Source organism: Carcharodon carcharias (assembly GCF_017639515.1).
Source record: "Carcharodon carcharias isolate sCarCar2 chromosome 37 unlocalized genomic scaffold, sCarCar2.pri SUPER_37_unloc_1, whole genome shotgun sequence".
Taxonomy (NCBI): Eukaryota; Metazoa; Chordata; class Chondrichthyes; order Lamniformes; family Lamnidae; genus Carcharodon; species Carcharodon carcharias.
This window is the reverse complement of record NW_024470758.1, coordinates 5,613,122-5,634,799: the sequence shown is the minus strand read 5'-3', so window position 1 is coordinate 5,634,799 and position 21,678 is coordinate 5,613,122. Positions and strand designations below refer to the sequence as shown.

The 21,678-nt window shown below is 44.4% G+C and overlaps 1 long non-coding RNA gene across 2 annotated transcripts; it reads left to right on the top strand.

Moving 5' to 3' along the window:
- Window positions 1–1,857: 1,857 nt before the first annotated feature.
- Window positions 1,858–20,586, top strand: LOC121274572. 2 transcript variants are annotated; one of them, XR_005942267.1, is made up of 3 exons: window positions 1,858–2,279; window positions 2,392–2,536; window positions 20,196–20,586. It is a non-coding gene; the product is annotated as an uncharacterized LOC121274572 (long non-coding RNA). The 2 variants fall into 2 exon arrangements; XR_005942266.1 differs by having other exon boundaries at window positions 1,859–2,069.
- The last annotated feature ends 1,092 nt before the right edge of the window (window positions 20,587–21,678 follow it).

Here is a 21,678-nt window from a genome sequence, read left to right as displayed (position 1 = left end):
AATAGAGAGAGAGGGCGAGAGAGAGGGAGATGAAGCAAATCATTCTCTTTCCCAAAGAGCTGAATAATAATAAGAATAACGGAGACAATCAGATACATAATTAATCCCACTTTCCCTGGCAATAATGGGGTCTAATAGACACTGAATGATTCCCACATTGACATTCAGTACCACTGACTGAAATCGAATATTTCTCACCCTCACATATAGTACCAGGCATTGACCCATAAAGAAGGAATCCTACTCTCACAAACTGTTCCAGAGACTGAGATGCAGAACGAATCCTACACTCACAAACACTATATGTGATGGACATTTACAGAACAAATCTCACTCACGTCTTATAACAGAGTTCTCAGGATGTATCGTAAAATCACATTCATTCCAAGACGTTAGCAGATACAGTCGAGAATTAACGATTGTTTTCCAGTTGTGGCTTAAGCAGATTTTCACACAAGAAGAGGGAACATCTGAACAAAAATATTTTACCAACAGAAAACATCCTCACTGAGCAACAGAGAACATCTTTACAGAACAGGGAACATATTGAGAAAACAGAAAACATTTTTACAGCTGGGAACACGTTCGTCTGACATGGAAGCGAAACACAAATGTGAAGATCTCTGAATGGCAGAGAGCGCGGTTCCACAACAGAGAGCACACTTATGCAACAGAGGGAACAGTCATACAAAACAGGGCACAGTTAAGAAACAGAGGGCACAGTTACACAATGGAGGGCGCAGTTCCACAACAGATAACACAATTACACAACAGAGAGCACAGTTAAACAACAGAGGGCACAGTTACAGAACAGAAGGCAAAGTTACACAACAGAGGGCACAGTTAAACAACAGCGGCACAGTTGCACAATGGAGGGAACAGTTGCACAACAGATGGAAGAGTTAAATAACGGAGAGCACAGTTGCACAGATACAGGAAAGACAGCATAGTTGCTCAACAGAGAACACAGTCACGCCAACAAAGTACACAGTTACACAACAGGATGCACAGTTGCACAACATGACTCATTATTACAAACAGGGGACATCTCTGTGCAGCAGGGAACAGTTTACACAAATGATCAGCTTCTCCACCTCAGTGTCTTCCTAATTTGCTCGACATCTTTCTCTGTTATCTTGTGTATCCTGACAGTCTCTTGCTGCCTTTCTGTCTGTGTTTCTCTGTCTGTTTCTGGTGTTACGCAGTATAATTTTGCAGCCAATGAGACCCTCCCAACACATGTTCTCTTGCTCAAAAGCATAAAGTAAGTGACTATTTATCTCCCTAATGCACAAAGTAATATTCATCAACTACAGATGGCATTCAGCAGAGTGACGCAGTGGAAAGGTACTGGGCCTATCACCCAAAGGTTGATAAGTCGAAACCATCCTCTGCTAATTACTTTCCCACTAAAAGAAACATTTGTTGCTCCTCACAAACTTATCTGATTTATCACTTCAGTTTGCAGGTATTAGCATTTGAATCTCGCTTCCGTTAAACACTAGAATCGGCAACAAATATCTCAAATTGTATATATTCACACAAAAGCACGAGCTGCATTTGCTGCAAACACACACAAGTGGAGACCAGCCCAATTCTCATAAAGAGCAGGCACGGTCTGAATGTTCTTCTCTCGTTTACTATCACTCCATCATTACCTGAATATGAAATTCTGGGATGGAAAATATAGTGAAGTTGATATTTATTAGGCGCTTCCTCCCGCGTTGAAGTTTATACTATAATGGCAGACAGAATTCCCAGAATGCTCTCTGGGATATAAAACGGCCTATCTCGATCAGAAGGGCCGCACTGCGCACGCGCACCAAGTCGTCAACGGAAATCCTATCTACGCCGGGCATGCGCAAGGAGCGTGGTCGAGCGCAGCCTCAGTAACACCGAGTCTCAGCGGCTTTCAGAGCCCGAATCAAAGCCGCCGGGCTTCGCGGACGTGCGGCGTGGGACCCGGGGGACGGCATTAGATCCCCTGCTCTTCCTGATACATATTGTTGACCTACTGGTTGGTGTATGGGACACCATTTCAAAATTAGCGGATGACATGGAACTTGGAGGTATTGTGAACTGTGAGGAGGATAGTGTTAAACTTCAAAAGGACATAAGCATATTGGTGAAATGGGCCGATAAGTTCGACCTCAGAATGACCCGGGGCCGGCCCTGGGGAGCATGCGCACTCTCAATGCCGGGGAAGTCAGTGCATTTGATAGAGCGGTTTCTCGGATGCAGGGAATTGTGGGAAGTGCAGCCACCATGGGCAGATGTTAGTAAGTGTTTTATTGCAGGTTGATTGTCAGTGACCTGAAATGTGAACTTTTCTTTCTGCACATTTGCTGTCTGATGTGCTGTGTATTTCCAGCATTTTTCTCTTTATTTCAGATTGCCACTATCCACATGATGCTGCCAGTGAATTGTTGCAGGTGTTGCTCAGAAGCAAGGTCAGAAACTCAAACTGACAAATGAAGAACACTTTTGAAGCAGAAAGGATGTTGGACGTGGAAGCCGTTCCTCGCTTACTTTGAAGGTATGTTCTTGTTGGCTGACTAAGAACCGGAGAGTAGAGAGAGGAGAAGGCGATGGGTTTAACCGCGAGCACTTTTGGGAACAGTAGGGCCCAAGCATTTCTGACATAAGTTCAATAACTGCTTCCTGTACAGTAACAGAGACTGACAGGAAGTAAATTTCACATTCATATGTAATAACAGAGAGTGACAGACAGTATTAATTCCCCGCACACTCATATATTGTAAGAGAGATTGACAGAGAGTTAATTCATCTTATCATAGAATGATTACAGCACAGAAGGAGGCCATTCTGCCCATTATGTCTATGCTGGCCTTCTGAAGGAGCAAATCACCTCATGCCACTTAACCGTCTTTTCCTCATAGCCCTGCACACTTTTCCTTTTTTGACAATAATCCAATTCTCTCTTGAATTCCTTGATTGAACCGGCCTCTCCTACTTTCTCAGGCACTTCTCCTATCCATTCACTGCATGACAAGATTTTTCCTCAGGTTGCCATTGCTTATTTTGCCAATTAGCTTAAATCTGCATCCATTGGTCCTCTACCTTTCCACCAAAGGGATAAAAAGTCTTCCTGTTTGCTCTGCCACACTCACAGCAACAGAGAATGACAGAAAATTAATTCCACATTCATACAGTAATGCACATTATTAGACATTTTATTCAAACTCAACTTACAGTAACAGACTCTAACAGAGAGCTAATTTCACACTCAGATCCAGTAACAGACATTGACAGGAAGGCAATTCCACAATCACACATAGCAACCAAAACTGTCAGAAATTTAATTTCACACCCACTCACAGTAACTGAGACTGGCAGAGAATGAGTACCACACTCACAGTATAATTGAGGCTGACAGGTACAGAATTAATTCCGCATTCATGTACAGCAACAGAGGTTGACATGTAAGGTATGAAATTCCACACCCACAGACAGTACCAGAGACGAAACGATAGAGATGCAATTCTTCACTCGCATAACAGAGATTGAGAATTAATATCGCACTCATATGCAGTAACATGGATTGACAGATGATGAGTGTGGAATTAACTTTCTTGAAGTAGCAGAGCCTGAAAAGGAGTTATTTCCATGGCCTGCTACAGTAACCGAGACTGACAGATAAAGAATCAATTCCACATTCTGGTACAGTGACAGAAACTGACAAGAGTTAATTCTATATTTACCTACAGTAACAGAGTGTCATACAACTAGATAATTTCACACTCATGTACCATAACCAACATGATTAGATAGAAAGCTAACTCCGCACTTGCACACATGACAGAGATTGAAAGTTAAGGTTAACAATATAGGAAGGATCTGAATGCATTGGAGAGAGTGCAGAAGAGGTTTATGAGAATGGTTCCAGGGATGAGACACTTCAGTTATGAGGAAAGATTGGAGAAGTTTGGACTGTTTTCCTTGGAGTGGAGAAGGCTAAGAGGAGACTTGATAGAAGCTTTCAAAGTCATGAGGTGTGTGGACAGAGTAGATATAGAGGTACTGTTCCTGCTTGTAAATGGATCGAGAACCAGAGGGCATGGTTTTAAAGTGTTTTGCAAAAGAAGCAGCGAGTCGTTAGGTTTTGGAATGCACTGCCTGAAAGTGTGGTGGAGGCAGGTTCAACTGAGTCATTCAAGAGGGCATTGGATGATTATTTGAATAGAAACAATGGGCAGGGTTATGGGGAAAAGGCAGGAGACTGGCACTGTTAAAATGCTCAGACAGCCGGTGGAGACATGATAGGCCAAATGGCCTCCTTCTATAGCGTAACAGTTCTGTGATTCTGTGAATTCACACTCACAGTAACAGAGACTGACTGATAGAGAGTTAATTCCACACACTCAGTAACAGAGGCTGATAAATTATTTGTTTATTCCTCACTCACATACAGTCACACAGGCAGACTAATATGAGAGTGTGGAACTAACTCTCTTACTTTCACTCAGTCTCTGTTGTTGTAAGTTAATTCCTCACTGAAATATTAATGGAAATTGTGAGGTCTTAACTCCACTCTAAGATGTCAGAACAAAGACTGGAAAAGAGAATTCCACCCTTACAGCAACCAAGACTGAGTGATAGAGATAATTCCACACTCACATATAGTAACAGAGACTGACATGAGTTAATTCCATATTCTCATACAGCTAGAGGCTGACAAAGAGTGAATTCCACACTCATATACAGTATCATAAGCTGCTCGAGAGTTAGTTCCACTCTCAACCGTAACAGAGACTGACAGAGATGTAAATTACACACTCACATTCAGTAAGTGACGGACAGAGAATCAATTCCACACTCACATGCAGATAAGGCTGAGTTAATTTCACGCTGAAATACAGCAAAAGAGACTAACAGACAGAGGGTCAATCCCACTCTGACAAATTAAACATATAAGAAAGAGAAGCAGGAGGAGGCCATTCAGCCCATCGAGCCAGCTTCACCATTCAATAAGACCATGGCTGATCTGATTGTGCCCTCAAACACACTCTCCCACCTACCCTATAACCCTTGACCCTCCTGCCGATGAAAAATCTGTCTAACTCAGCATGAATATATGCAATGACCCAGCCTCCACTGCTCTCTGAGGTGAGGAAATATAAAGATTAATGACGCTCTGAGAGAAGAAATTCCTTTCCATTTTTGTCTTAAATGGGAGATGTTTATTTTTAAACTGTGCCCTCTGGTTCTATTTTCCTCACAAATAGAAACATCCCTTTCAATATCTACCCTGTCAAACCCTCTCAGAATCTTATATGTTTCAATGAGATCACCTCTCATTCTTCAAAACTCCTATACAGGTCACCCCATCCTGCTAAAGCATTCCTCATGAGACAACTCCTTCATCCCAGGAATCAGTCTAATCAAACTTCTCTGAGGTGCCCCCTATGCAGTTATATCCCTCTTTAAGTAAGGAGACTACAGCATAACACAGTGCTCGCGATGTAGTCTCACCAATGCTGTGTAGCTGTAGCAAGACTTCCCTACTTTTATACTCCACCCCCTCCCCACACCACCCGGAATAAAGGCCAACATTCCATTTACCTTCCTAATTACTTGCTGCAGCTGCCCATTAACTTCTTGTGATTCGTGTACAAGGAGATCTTGATCCCTCTGTACTGCAACATTCTGCAGTCTCTCTCCACAGTATCAAAGGAGGCCATTCAGCCTATTAAGTCTGCACTGGCTCTCTGAAAGAGCTTTCTACCCTGTCCCACTCTCCTCCCTTGTCCCCGTAACCTTGCACGTTCTTTCCTTTCAGTTAGCAGTTAGATTCCCTTTTGAATATCTCAAGCAAATCTGCCTCCATCACCCTTTGAGGACATTTGTTCCAGACTCCAACCACCCTCTAGGTGAAAAAAAAATAATTTTAAATTAAACATTATGAGTCTATCTCACATCGCATTTAATCCTTTTGCCAATTATTTTGAGTCTGTGCCTTCTAGTTCTTAGTGTTCTACTGAGTGGGAACAATTTCTCATTATTTACCCTGTCCATACCCCTCAGGATCTTGAATACATCTATCAAGTCTCCTTTCAGCCGCCTTTTCTCCAGGGAAAACAATCCCAACCTCTCCAGTGTATCCCCATAGCTACAATTCTTTATAGAATTATAGAAACATTATGGCACAGAAAGAGGCCCCTTGGCCCATCGTATCTACACCAGCCAAAAAATAAGTACACAGCCTAATCCCACTTTCCAGCATTTAGTCCAAAGCCCTGCAGGTCACAGCACTTCAGGTGCATATCCAGACACCTTTTAAATGAGCTGAGGGTTTCTGCCTCTACTACCCTTTCAGGCAGTGAGTTCCAGAGTCCCACAGCCCCCTGGACAAAAAACATTTTCTTCATCTCCCCTTGATTCTTTCCAATCACTTTAAGCTTATGCCGCCTAGTCACTGACATCTCTGCTAAAGTAAATAGGCCCTTCCCATCCACTCTATCCAGGCCCCTCACAATTTTGTGCATCTCACTCAAATCTCCCCTTTGCTTCCTGTGTTCCAAGGAGAACAACCCCAACCCATCCAATCTTTCCTCATAGCTGCAATTTTCTAGTCCTGGCAACACCCTCATAAACTTCTGGACTCTCTCTACTACAATTGTATCCTTTCTGCAATGAGTTGACCAGAACTGCACACTACTCAAGTTGTGGCCTAACTAATGTTTTACGTAGTTCCAGCATAACCTCCCTGCTTTCATATTATATGTCTCAGCTAATAAGTGAAAGGATTCCATATACCATCTTAACCACCTTATGAACCTGTCCTGCTACCTTCAGGGATCTGTGGACACTCACTTCAAGGTCTCTCACTTCCGCTCCACATCTCAGTATCCTCCCATGTATTGTGGCCTTACATGAGACTCCAGACCCACAGCAATGTGGTTGATTCTTAAATGCCCTCTGAACAATGGCAATTAGGAATGGGCAATAAATGCTAGCCTAGCCAGCGACGCCCACATCCCTTGAATGAATTAAAAAATACATCACCTCACACTTCTCTGGGTTGAATTCCATTTGCCATTTTCTGCCCACCTGAACAGTTCATTGATATCTTCCTGCAGTCTACAGAAATCCTCCTCGCTATCAACTGCTCAGCCAATTTTTGTATTGTCTGCAAACTTCTTGATTATTCCCCCTACATTTATATCCAAGTCATTTATCTTGGAATCATTCTTGTGAATCTCCTCTGTACTGTCCCCAATGTCTTCACATCCTTCCTTAAGTATGACACCCAGAACTGGACACAGTACTCCAGATGAAGCCTAAAAAGTGACTTCTACAAGTTCAACATGACCTCCTTACTCTTCACAGAATCACAGAATCTTGTACTCAGTGCCCCTATTAATAAAGCCTGAGATTCTATATGCTTTATTACCTGCTCCCTCAACATGCCCCACAATCTTTAGTGACCGATATACATATACAATGAGGTGCTTCTGTTCCTGCACCTCCTTTAGAGGCTCTCCCTTTATTTAATACTGTCTCACTATATTTTTCCTACCAAAATGAATCAGCTGACACTTCTCTGCATTGAACTTCAGCTGCCATTTGCCTGCCCAATCCACCAACATGTCTATGTCCTTTTTGAGTTCAAGACTATCCCAATCACAGTTGACAATGTTTCCAATCTTTGGATCATCTGAAAATTTTGAGATTTCTCATCTCGATTCACACCACAGTCTAGTCCATTAATTTAAAAAATCATTTGAATAATGTTTTGTTTTTCTATTCTTCCCATCAAAGTTCCCCACATTGTATTCCATCTGCCAAATGTTTGCCCACTGACTTAACCTGTCTATATCCTCTTGCAGACTCTTTGTGTCCCCCTCACAACCTGCTTTCCCACCTATCTATGTATTGTCTGAAAATTTGGTGTTGCTCTTTCCATTCATCTGAGTGACTAATATAGATTGTAGTTAGCTGAGAACCCAGCACTGATCCCTGTGACACACTACTGGTTGTAGTTTGCTAACTTGAAAGTGACCCACTTCCATAGGGTAACAGAGACTGATGGACGGAGAGATAATGAAAATCACATTATTGTAGATGGGCAGAGAGTGAATTCCACACTCAGAGAGTAACAGAGATTCACAGTGTGTTAATGCCACACTAAAGTAAAGTATTGGAGACTAAAGGATAGAGAATTCATTCACACTCACATAAAGTAACAGAGACTGTCAAAGAGAGAGTTAATTCCGTATTCAATTACACTCATCGAGAGAAAGAAATGCTGCACTCATAAACAACAACCAAGACTGACAGTTAATTCCACTCTCACATACAATAACAGAGACAAACAGAGAATTAATGCCCCGCTTACATACTGTAATATAGAATACCAGATACAGAATTAATTCTGCCCTCTCACACTAACGAAGATGGACAGAGAGGTAATTCCACACTGAAACTCAGAAGCAAATAATGACAGATGAGAGTTAATTGTGCACTCACACCCAGTAACGGAGATGAGGGAGAGTTAATTCCACATTGATGTACAGCAATAGAGGCTGACAGATACTGAATTAATTCCACAATCATACAGACTAATGTTTAATGATAGGTAGAAAGTTATCATAATTCTGCCCTGAAACATAGCAACAGAGACTGATGGATAGAGAGTTAATTGTGCAGATTGACTGATATTGGGGATTAATTAATTCCACATTCACAGAGTAACAGAGATGGACAGAGAGAGAGTTAATTCCACACTCTCATACAATAGCAGTGACCTGGTTCTTACTTGAATAATTCATCTGACGTGTGTCACATGGCCTCTTCATTGTTTCATCATATTTTCTATCTTCCTCATCATCCAAGGAGCCCTGGCTTTGGTTCCCCTCCCTTTCCCCTTATTGGAATGTACCTAGTCTGCACCTGAAACATCTCCTCCAGAAAGATCACCCATTGTTCTGTTACAGTTTTTCCTGTCAGTCTCTGGTTCCATTTCACCCTGGCTAAATCCCTTCTCCTCCCATTGAAGTTCGCTCCCTTTTAATCACTTTTACCCAAGGGTTCACACACACACACACACACTTGTTTCACGTGGCCAACCTTGGCCCACCTCATTCCCCAGCATCAGATCCAGCAATGCCTCCTTCCTAACTGGACTGAGAACATTCTGGTCCAGGATGGTCTCCTGAACACATTTCATCAATCCCAAAATATCACCACTCTATAGTTCTTATACATCTCTATGATTTCCCTGCGTATTTGTTTCTCTATCTCTCTCTCACCACAACTCCATTTTTTTCTCTCTCTCGTTTCTGAACACTTTGTATCCTTGAATATGAACCCGATCCTCACCATTTTTAAACCACGTTTTCATCATTGCCCCCACATCATTTTCCCACATGGCTCTTTGTGCTTCTAGCTCACCAGCTTTATTCACCGCTCTTTGTGCGATTACGCACTAAACCTGGCCTTGTATTCCTCTTAGATTTCTTCTTCATCTACTCCTATCTTATATGGTTCTACTTCCTTCTCTAGTTATTCCTCTTTTCTACTTCAATATACAGGTGCTCACCCCCCTGCCAGTTCAGTACAAGCCCCCCGCCAACCATATGAATGACCCTCCCCATGAAGGCATTGGTCCCAGTCTTGTTAAGGTGCAACCTGTTCCTTTTGAATAAGTGTTTCCTGTCACAGAACTGGCCCTAATGTCCCAAGAATCTAAAGGCTCTCTCCCCTCCTGCACTGGCCTCAAGCCATGTATTGATGCTCCCTATTTCTTCCTACATTTCTACTCTCACTATCACGTAGCACTGGCAGTAATCCAGAGATTACTCCCTTCGAGGTCCTACATTTGACGACCTCCTGAGCTGCTGAAATTCTGACGGAGGGTCCTCAATACCTGTCCCCCCTGTGTCATTGATACTGACGTGTACGACAACCTCTGGCTCACTCCCTTCCCCCTGCAGAATATTCTGCACCCTCCCCGTGAAGTCCTTTACCCTGGCCCCATGGAGACAACACACCATGTTGCACTCTCAATGATAGAAAAGCCTGTCTGTCCCCCTGACTATGAAATCTCCAATAATGACTGCGTTTCTACTCTTTGCTGTTCCCACCTGTGCAGTTTCTTGCCCATTGATGCCATGGTCTCGACTGCACTCCTTCAGGGTATCACCATTCCCAGCAGTCTGCAATTTTGAGTACCAGTTTGACAGTGAGAACAGTGACTGTAGGAGAGAGAGGTTAAAATAGAGTGACTTCAGAAGGAAGAGGCTAAAACAGTGAGAGTTTGGGAACAGAGAGGTTAAAACAGTGAGACTTTGGGAGAGTGAGGTTAAAACAGAGACTTCACGATAGAGAGAGAGGTTAAAACAGAGACTTCAGGAGAGAGGTTAAAACAGCGAGACTTTGGGAGAGAGAGGTTAAAACAGCGAGACTTCAGGAGAGAGAGGTTAAAACAGCGAGACTTCGGGAGAGAGGTTAAAACAGCGAGACTTTGGAAGAGAGAGGTTAAAACAGCGAGACTTCAGAAGAGAGAGGTTAAAACTGCGAGAGTTTGGGAGAGAGGTTAAAACAGCGAGAGTTTGGGAGAGAGAGCTTAAAACAGACAGATTTCGGGAGGAAGAAGTTAAAACAGTGAGAATTTGGGGTAGAGCGAGACCTTGGAAGAGAGAGGTTAAAACAGCGAGAGTTTGGGAGAGAGGTTAAAACAGCGAGAGTTTGGGAGAGAGAGCTTAACAGAGACAGATTTCGGGAGGAAGAAGTTAAAACAGTGAGAATTCGGGAGAGTTAAAACAGCGAGGATTCGGGACAGAGAGGTTAAAACAGCATGATTTGGGACAGAGATGTTAAAACGGCAAACTTTGGGACAGAGAGGTTAAAACACAGACCCTTCCCTTCCGGAGGGAGAGGTTAAACAAGCAATACTCTGGGAGAGAGAGAGGGTTAAAGCAGCGAGACTCAAGTAGGAGTAAGGGTAAAATAAAAGCAAGAGTTCATATTCTATTTAGTTAAGTTATGCCTGGGGAGCTCAGTGCTGTGATTTGCACATCCTGCGCTATGTGGGAAATCCTAGACTCTCCCGGCGGTCTGGATGACCATGTGTGCAGCAGGTGCCTCCGACTGGAAGAACTCGAGCTCCTGGTTTTGCAGCTTGAGCAGCAGATGAGGGCACTACGGTGCATCCATGAGGCTCAGAGGCTCGTGAATAGCACGTTTCAGGAGGTGGTCACCCTGCAGCTGAAGGAGGTGCAGGCAGAGATGGAATGGGTGACCACCAGACAGAAGAAGGGGACCAGGCAGGTAGTGAGGGAATCCCCGAGTGCACCACACTTGCAAACTGTTTCTCGGTGATGGAAAACGGTGAGAGTGACGGTTCCTCTGAGGAGGCCAACCAGAGCCAAGGCCATGGCACTGTGGGTGATCCAGCTGCTCAGTGGGGGAGGACAGTGGCAATAGTGGGAAGGGATTGGTTATTGAGGGGAGGAAACAGGCGCTTCTGTGACTGTAGGCCTGACTCCAGGTTGGTCTGTTGCATCCCAGGTGACAGGGTTAAGGATGTCACGGAACAGCTGCAGGGCATTCTGAAGGGGGGAGGGTGATCGGTCAGAGGCCGTGGTTCATGTTGGGACGAAGAAGAAAGAAAGGAAGAAAGAGAAATGAGGGCCTGCAAGCAGACTTTAGGGAATTAGGTGGGAAATTGAAAAGCAAGACTTCAAAGGTGGTGATCTCCGGATTACCCCGGGTGCCACACAGGAGTGAGTATAGGAGCAGAAGGATAGAGCAGATGAATGCGTGGCTGGAGAGATGGTGCAGGTGGGAGGGCTTTAGATTCCTGGGACATTGGGACCGTTTCTGTTGCAATTGGGACCTGTTCAAGTTGGACAGGTTACATCTGAACAGGAACGGGAGCAGCATCCTCACGGGGAGGTTTGCTAATGCTGTTGGGGTGGATTAACTTAAATTGTTAGGAGGATGGGATCCTGCAAAGTTGTTCAGATGGGAGAGAAGCTGAGATGGAATGAGAAGTTAAAACACTAGCAATTGAGTCTGAAAGGCAGAGGAAACATAGGCCACTTATGAAGGAAGTGAGTTTAGCAAGGCTAAGTGGAATGTATTTTCATGCAAGGAGCCTGAGGAATAAGACAGACGATCTGAGGGCACAAATTGGCATGTGGGAGAATGATATCATAGCTATGACCGAGACTTGGCTAAAAGAAGGGCAGCTCAACATTCCTGGTTATAATGTATTCAGACATGATTGGGGGAGAAGGGGGTGTAGGTGGATAGAAGAGGAAGGGGGTAGCAGTATTGATCAAGGAATCAATTATAGCAGTGAGGAGGGATGATATCATGGAAGGGTCATCAAATGAGGCCATATGAGTAGAATTAAAAAACACAGAAGGGGCAAACATGCTGTTGGGTGAGAGGGAGGGAGATAGAGGATGAAATATGTAATTAAATTTCAGAGATGTGTAAGAATAATAAGGCAGTAATAGTCGGGGATTTTAACTACCCAAATATGGCTGGGATAGTTTGTGTGCAAGCTAGGGAGGGAGCAAAATTCTTAAGTTGCATCCAGGAGAATGTTTTTAGCCAGTGTGTAGAAAGCCCAACCACGGAGCAGGCAGTTCTGGACCTAATATTAGGAAATGAGCCCAGGCTGGTGGAAGGCATATCAGTAGGGGAGCATTTTGGAGATCGTGACCATAACTCAGTTTGATTCAGCATAGTTATAGAAAAGGATAAGGTTGGGCCAAGAATAAAAGTTCTAAACTGGGGAAGGGCTAATTTTACGAAGATGAGATACGATTTGGCCCAAGTGGACTGGGAGCAGCGACTTGCAGGTAAAACTGTCAGAGCAGTGGGAGGCATTCAAGGAGGAAATAGCGAGAGAACAGGGCAAGTATGTTCCTGTAAAGACAAAGAGGGGGACCAAGTCCAGAGAACTCTGGATGTCAAGGGACATAAAAGTTAGGATTAAGGAAAAAAGAGAAGCTTCATGACAGATACCGATGGCTCAATACGGCTGAGTCCCAGAGGAGTATAAAAAGTGCAGGGGGAACTTAATAAGGAAATTAGGAAAGCTAAGAACGTGCATGAGAAAAATTGGTGGGTAGAATGAAAGAAAACCCAAAGGGTTTTTAAAAAATATATAAACAGCAAGAGAACAACTAGGGAAAGAGTAGTCCCAATTAGGGACCATAGAGGTGACCTGTATGTGGACCCATAAGACATGGGTACAGTCCTCAAAGAATACATTGCATTGGCCTTCACAATGGAAAAGGACAACACAGATAAAGACATCAGGGTGAAGGACTGTGAAATATTAGATGAAATTAACTTAGAGAGAGAGGAGGTACGAGAGAGTTTAGTGGCCCTAAAAGTAGATAATCAGCAGGCCCGGATGAGATGTATACCAGCCTTTGAGGGAGGCGAGGGAAGCGATATCAGGAGATTTGGCAGGAATTTTCAAATCTGCTCTGGCCACAGGGGAGGTGCCAGAGGACTGGGAGACTGCTAGCGTTGTCCCATTATTAAAAAGAGAGGAAGGCATAGATTAGGAAATTACAGGCCTGACAGTCTAACCTCGGTGGTGGGGAAGTCCTGAGAAAGAACTCTGAGGGACAGAATATATCTGCACTTAGAGAGACTCGGATTAATCAGGGATAGTCACAATGGATTTGTTAAGGGAAGGTTGTGTTGGAGAAATTCGATCAAATTTTTTTAGGAGTTAACCAGGAGTGTTGATGAGGATTATGCATTTGATGTGGTCTACATGGGCTTTAGTTAGGCTTTTTTTAAGGTCCCCCATGACAGAGTGGTCAAGAAAGTAAGTGCACAAGTGATCCACGGCAGCGTGGCACATTGGATCCAAAATTGGCTGAGAGGCAGGAAGCAGAGGGCGATGGTAGAGGGATGTTTCTGTGGCAGGAAGTTTGTTTCCAGTGGGGTTCCACAGGGCTCAGCGCTGTTTGTGGTGTACTTAATGATTTGGACTTAAATGTAGGGAGTAAGATGAAGAAGTGTGCGGGATGACACGAGAATTGGCCTGGTGGTAAATAGTGAGGAGGATAGCCATAATCTGCAGGAGGATATCAATGGACTGGTCAGGTGGACAGAGCAGCAGCAAATGGAATTCAACCTGGATAAGTGTGAGGTAATGCACTTGGGGAAGGCTAACAAGGCAAGGGATTACACTGAATTGTAGGACCTTGGAAAGTACTGAAGATCAGAGGGACCTTAGTGTGCATGTCCACAGATCCCTGAAGGTCGCAGGGCATGGCATTTATTGCCCATTCCTAATTGCCCTGGTTCAGGGAGCATTTCAGAGTCACCCACATTACTGTGAGTCTGGACCAGGTAAGGATGGCAGGTTTCCTTCCCTAAAGGACATTAGTGAACCAGATGGGTTTTTACGACAATCGACAATGGATTCATGGTCATCATTAGACTTACCCTGATGGGATTCGAACCCAGGTCCCCAAAGCATTACCACAGCGCCACTGTCGACTTGCCTTTATTAGCTGAGGCATAGAAAACAAGAGCAGGGAGGTTATGCAGGAACTGTATAAAACGCTGGCTCAGCCACAACTGGAGTACTGAGTGCAGTTCTGGTCACCACATTATAGGAAGGATGTCATTGCGCTGGAGAGGGTCAGAGGAGATTTACCAGGATGCTGCCTGGGCTGGAGGTTCTGAGCTATGAGTAAAGATTGGATAGGCTGAGGTTGTTTTCTTTGGAGCAGCAACAGTTGAGAGGGGACCTGATAGAGGTAAATAAGATTGTGAGGGGCACAGACAGGGTGGATACGAACGCATTTTTTCCATTAGTAGAGGGGTCAATAACCAGGTGGCATAGATTTAATGGAAGAGGTAGAAGGCAAAGGGGGGTGTTGAGGAGAAAATTTTTCACTCAGTGTGTGGTGGGAGTCTGGAACTCACTGCCTGGAAGGTGGTTGAGTCAGAAATTCTCATAAATTTAAGAAGTATTTAGATATTCACTTGCGTTGCCAGAGCCTCCAGGGCTATGGGCCAAGTTCTGGAAAATGAAATTAGTGTTGTCGGATCTTTGTTGACCCGCGCTTACACGATGGGCTGACTGGCGTCCTTCTGTGCTGTAAACGTCTATGAGTCAATGAGTGGTACAGACCCCAAAGTCTCCTGCATTTCCTGCCTCTTCCTACTCTTGCGATGGCCACCCATCTACTACCCTGAACACACACCCTTTGGGGTGTTTACCACCTGGAACATACGATCCAGGAAACTCTCATCCTCCCCGATGCTCTGCAGTGACTCCAGCTGCCCCTCAACTTCGGAAATCCTGAGCTCAAACTCAAGCAGCTGCAGGGACTTCCTACACATGTGGCCCCCAAGGCCTGAGGTTCCCAAATGGGTCAGGAACTGCAAGCAACAGGTCTCAGCTGCCCATCCGTGATCTAAAACAAACCTCTATTCCTTCTTATAGAATCGAATGAGTACCCCCCACTGCTCTCACTCTTCTCTCCTTCTCTCTCTCACTGCTGCTCTCAGCTGCTCTGCCGCTGCTCTTTATCCACCCTCCAGCCTCTCTCAGCTCTCACCCTCACTCTCAGCTCCTCCACAGTCCCAAGTTTCTGACTGTTTAGGAAACTCATTGATCTTTCTTTGCTCCAAGATGGGTGACCTCACTCTTCCCCATGTTGAACAGCATCGGCCACAGTTTTGTTCACTCACTGAATCTGTCAATGATCCTTTGAAACTTGCTGCTCCCACCTACACTACTAACCATGTCACCTAACCTAGTGCCATCAGTAAACTTGGATATTGCCTGGAATTTATTGAAATTTAAAAGAGCTGTGAGAATGGGAATAGAACAGCCGCCTGATGTGACAGAGCATTGGTTCTGTCTAAATCCCTCCACTCTGAAAACAACCGCTCACCTCTACATTATCCTTTCTGCCCCTTATTCAATTTTATATCCATGCTGTCATTGCCCATTTAATCCCACCTGCTTGAATTTTACTAACAAGTCTATTATATGGAACTTTTTCAAACACCTTTGGAAGTCCAGGCTCACATCATCAAACTCACTCCCCTGGTCAATGTTCTCTGAAACTTCATCAAACACCGTTAAGTATTTCAGTCATGATTTTCTGTTCATCAATCTGTACTGGTTCACATTTATCAACCCATGTTCTATGAAGTCACAATGAGTTTTGTACTGGATTATTGTCTCTAAACGTGTCCCCATTACCACCATTTGACTAACTGGTACTGGGTTTATCTCTCTCTATTTTAAACACAGATGTAACATTAACAACCTTCAGTTCTCTGGCATCACTCCCATATCCAAGGAAAGATGAAAAGATTGTGGCTTAAGTCTCCACTATTTCCATCCTTCCCTCAGTAATCCAGGATGTATGACATCCGGATTGGGTGAATTTTCTGCTGTGAGCGCTGCCAACCTTTTAATTGCCTCTTTATCTATTTTCATCCTATCCAGTTTCTCCACCAGCTCCTCCTTTACTGTGACATTAGCAGCATCCTCTGTTTCGTGCTGACAGATGTAATGTTCTCATTGAACACCTCAGCCCTCTGCCTCCACATGATCTCTTAGCCAGCCGACCCTTTCAGTGACTCTCTGTTTTTTGTGAAAGGTCTGCGTTGTTTTCTCTTGTGTTGCCTTCTAATCCTTCCTCATGCACTCACTCTCTGCTGCTCTAATTTCCCTTTTTATCGGTTCTCTGCTGTACTTTATTTATTGTGCTTGTTTCTCTAATGTTTTATGAGTCTGACATTTACCATCAGCCTGCTTTGGAGATCCAACAGAGCATAGGATGCACCCAATCCCCGCTGTCAACAAATCCCTGTTTTAAAGTCTTCACTCTACAATTCACTTTGTGTTTGAGCTCAGAGGTCACTCAATTTCTCATTTGCAATTTAATTGTCCCACTTTCTTTATCACAGTGTAACTTGCATGTTCTGCAATGATGCATCTATTCCACTAAGTTCAATAAATCTTGTTCTAAAGAGAATGTTTTGTCCAGACAATATCTCCACTTGATGAACTGATGATGCACGGGGCTCTCAGCTTTTACTCACTGATCTTGACAAGAGTTGATCCAGTTTTGATGTTGACTTGTTCGCTGGTGTCGATTTACTCTGTTCTTCACCTGATTCCTCTGCTGTCCAGTGAAGTTCTCTCAGCAGAGTTCTCAATAATAAGTTGACTTTTCCTCTCAGGATTTCAATCTTGATGGTTTTTGAACTGTTGTATTAAAGGATTTAGTTTTTCTCCTGTCTCCCTAGCTCTCCTCATGGTCAAGAAGGAAGTTTCACTGCTGCATTTTCAAGCAGCTGACAGCTTTATTTGAAAAATCATTGAGACAGGATTTTGGGTTTGAATCCAGTCACAAATCTGGTTGTGATGCCTTGTGGCTCCAGCTGTCACGTGACCTGCCAGGGGATGACATCATAATTGCCCCAGTCATGTAGCTGTGGATTGGACGATTTCTTAAACACTTTGACTGGGGCTAACTTGGTCACACTCGGCTTTGAAACACAAGGATATGTCTTCAAATCCCACACCCGGAATTTGTGTGTAACAAGTAAGACTGACACTCCAGTACATTACTGAGGGAGCGCTGCTGTATTGTAGGTGCTGTCCATCAAAATAAGGCCATAGTACAAAGAAATATTTGTAAAAAGAGAAGTCTAAATGCACTGTATCTGAATGCATGGAGCATTGGGAATAAGGTGGATGAATTGACACTGCAAATAGATGTAAATGGGCACAACATGATTACGAGAATAGACACATGGATGTAGGGTGACCAATTCTGGAACTGAATATCCAATGGTTTTCAATATTTAGGGAAGACAGGCAAAAAGGAAAAGGAGGTGGTGTGGCATTTTTCTTTAACGATGAAATCAGTGCAATATTGAGAGAGGATATTGGTTTATAAAATCTAGATGTAGAATCAATCTGTGTAGAGCTAAGAAACAATAAAGGGTGGAAAACATTAGTGGGAGATGTATAAAGGACTCCAAGCAGTATTGATAAAGTAGGGGATGGCATTAAACAGGGATTTAGAGATAAATGTTTCGAGCATACGGCAGTGATCATGGGTAACTGAAGTTTCTCAGAGAAATCATTTTTTCTCAATGTTTCCTGCTCACTCTCTAATGTCGCCACATCTTTCTAAAGTGTGATGATCATTGTTGGACACAATGCCCTGCTCCTGGCCCAACCATTATTTTATAAAGCTGCAGCGGTTCAAGAAGACAACTCACAACCTCCATCTCAAGGGAAATTAGGGATGGGCGATAAATGCAGGCCTAGCCAGCGACGCCCACATCCATGAATGGATTAGAAGGAAGTAGCTCGGATGCTAGAAACCTGAAATGAAAACAGGGAATGGAAAAACACAGCCAGTCTGGCAGCATCTGTGCAGAGGGAAAGAGAGTATCTGGCGAAGAGTCATATTAGACTCCAAACGATAACTCTGTTTCTCTCTCCAGGTGGGGGGTGGGGGTGGGGGGATTGGTGGGGGGGGGGTGCGGTGAGGGTGTGCGTAGCGGGGGCTGTCTAGTAGAGAACCTTTGCCTTCCACATGTTTAGCCTAAAGCCCTCCCTATCACACGGCTCCGTGAATGTGTCAGTGATAGTTTGGAGCCCTGGCTCTGAGTTTGCACAGACACAAGTGTCGTCAGCGCGCTGCAGATCGATGACAGAGGCTGGGGTGATCTCGGTTCTGGAATGGAGGTGACGTAGGTTGAGCTGTTTCCTGCTCGTCCTGTAGAGTAGCTCCACCCCGACGGGAAGCTTCATGGAGATGGGGTGGGCTGTTGCAGCGATGGAGGTGGAAAAGGGATTTGGTGTGATGACACAGACTTGCTTGACCCCAGTTTGCACTAGTGTGGGTCTGCAGCAGATCCCTTGGTCAGGGTCAGGGTTTGCATGTCATCCTGCAGCAGGCGGAGGGTGGTGACTCGTTTCTGTGGGCAGAACAATTTGAGGAGGATGCTCCACAGTCCCTCCCAGTTGATTGAGTCGAAGGCCTTTGTGGGGTCAAAGAAGACCATGAACAGAGGTTGCTGCTGCTCTCTGCATTTTCTTAGGTTTGTCTTCCTGTGAAGATCATTTTCAATGTTCTGCTTGATGGACAGAATCCGCATTGTGACTCTGGTAGGAGCTCTTCAGCCATGGAGAGAAGGTAATTGAGGAGGACTCTTGCAACGACCTTCCCTGTGGTGGACAGCAGAGATAGCCCTCTATAGTTACCGCAGTCAGTCTGGTCTCCTTTTTTGAAGATTGTCACAATTAAGCATCTCAGGGATACCCTGGTATGCTCTCCTTCCAGATGAGGGAGATGAGGTCATGTATTTGCTTTAAGAATAGTTCTCCACCCTATTTTAGTGTTTCAGCAGGGATTCCGTCTGCGCCGGCGGCCTTGATGGTTCTTAGCTGTCGGATGGCCTTTTCAACCTCATGTCGGGCTGGGATTGTGCTGAGCTGGTGGTGGGTAGCATGCTGTGGAATGTGGTCGAGGGCACTCATGTCAAGGACTGAGTCTTGGTTGAGGAAATCAGAGAAGGGCTCCTTCCAATGAGCCGGAGTGCATCTCTGTCCTTGATAAGTGCCGCTCCATTCTGAGTTCTCAGTGGGGTAGGTCCTTGGGTGCTTGGGCTGTAAATGGTCCTGACTGCACTGAAGAACCCACACAATCCGAGGCTGTCCGCAAGTTGCTGTATTTACTGCGATCCTTGCACCAACCATCAGTTCTTTAATTCACTGGCTTTTTTTCCTCTTTCAGATAATCACGTAGCGACAGAGAATGGGGGAAGTCCATTCGGACAATGGGCTGAGAGAAAGGAGAGATCCCCTGGGGCTGGTGTATTTTTGCAACAATTATTGTTTGTGTCCATGTGTGAATGAAAGCAACTTGAGTGTTTGGTTGCAGATTGAAATGCTTCCTGGAAGTATAAAGCTGATACAAATTTACTGTAATGAAGGCTCCGAGTTTTTGTATCGAAGTCCAAATCCTTCTTTTCCGTCCGTATGGCAACCTGAATAGCAGAGGACGGTTTTGATCCATCGACTTGTGGGTTATGGGCCTAGCACGCTTCCGCTGCGCCACTCTGTTTTGAAGCAGGAGCTTCAAATTAATATTAATGCTGCCTGGGAGCCAAGCAACGACTCACTTGTTCATTTTTTTTAAAAGGACATCTGTTGGGGAGCTCAGCCTGGCTGCACAACCCCACTTCACACCACCGCGAACAGAGCACAGAGCGGAAGACACACAGAGAAGCAGTAAGACATGACCAGGTCACACAAAGACAGGCACAAAAAACTGCCTGTCAAACTAGGGAAGAAACTGAGATGGAGAAACTGATCATTTATGATGAAAGATATTTGCTGTTGCATGAAGATCGGCCCTTTTTAAAATATATTTCCTGTTGTGTAACTGTGCTTTCTGCTGTACAACTGTTCTCTCTGTCGTGGAACTGTGACAGACCTTCACTGTGGCTGTGTAAAATGCTTCCCTGTTGTGCCAATATGTTCCTGGCTGTGTAAAAGCGCGACATGTTTAGTAAAAGTGTTTTCTCTTGTGTAAAGATGATCTCTGCTGACCTGTGAAGATGAGTTCTGTGGAAAATATTTCCTTCCTGGTCTCATAGAACAATAAGAAATTTAGGGCATAGAACAGGGGCCATTCCGCCCATTGTGTCTGCGCCGGCTGAAAAAGAAACACACAAAATCTAGCCGCCCATTCCAATCCCACCTTGCAGCATGGAGCTTTGCAGGTTGCAACACTTTAGGTGCAGATCCAGGTAACTTTGAAATGAGCTGAGTGTTTCTGCCTCCACCACCAAACCAGGCAGCAAATTGTCTCAGTGGCAGTTTCTTAGAGCAGTAAGTGTTGGAGTTGCAGTAACTTTGAACAGATCTTTCATAGTGGCATTTTCTTGTGACAGAATTGAAACCAAAGTCGTCCAAAAATTAGCAGGAACTCTAACCAACACATTCATAGAGTCAAGGTGGTGAAATAAAATGACTGGCGACCTGGATCTTAGGCAGATCACTCGGTCCTCGGCCTCCTGCAATGTGCCAATGAAGCTCAGGACACTCTCGAGGAACAGCACCTCATCTTTCAGTTGGGCATTTTACAGAAGTCCAGATTGACCAGAGTTTCCCTGGCAGAGAACCACCAGAGACACAAAGGGCCGAATGGACTTTCTCTGTGGTGTAACTATTCTAAGATTCCATGTGTATAAGTGCGGATTCATCCTGTATCGCTCTATCCCTGGTAAAGGATTTGAGTGTCTGATTCATGATGTATTTGTCAGCCTCTGGGGATCTGTGATTCATTCTGCATTGCTCTCTCTGGAAAACTATGTGAGTGCGGGATTCATTATGTATTTGTCAGTCTCTGGGGATGTGTGAGAGTGTATGATTCACTCTGCATTGCTCGGTCTCTGGTACACTATGTGAGTGTGGGATTCATTATATATCTGTGAGTCTCTGAGGCACTTTGAAAATTGGTATTCATTCTACCAAGAATATGCTTCATTGGGCCATTTGGACACATTGGTACATTATGGCTAACGATCTTCAACCCAGTTTACTTTATGTAATATTACCTGTTTATCCATGAAATATATTCCCTCTCCTACGCTTATCTTGCTTTCCCTAAAGTACAGCTG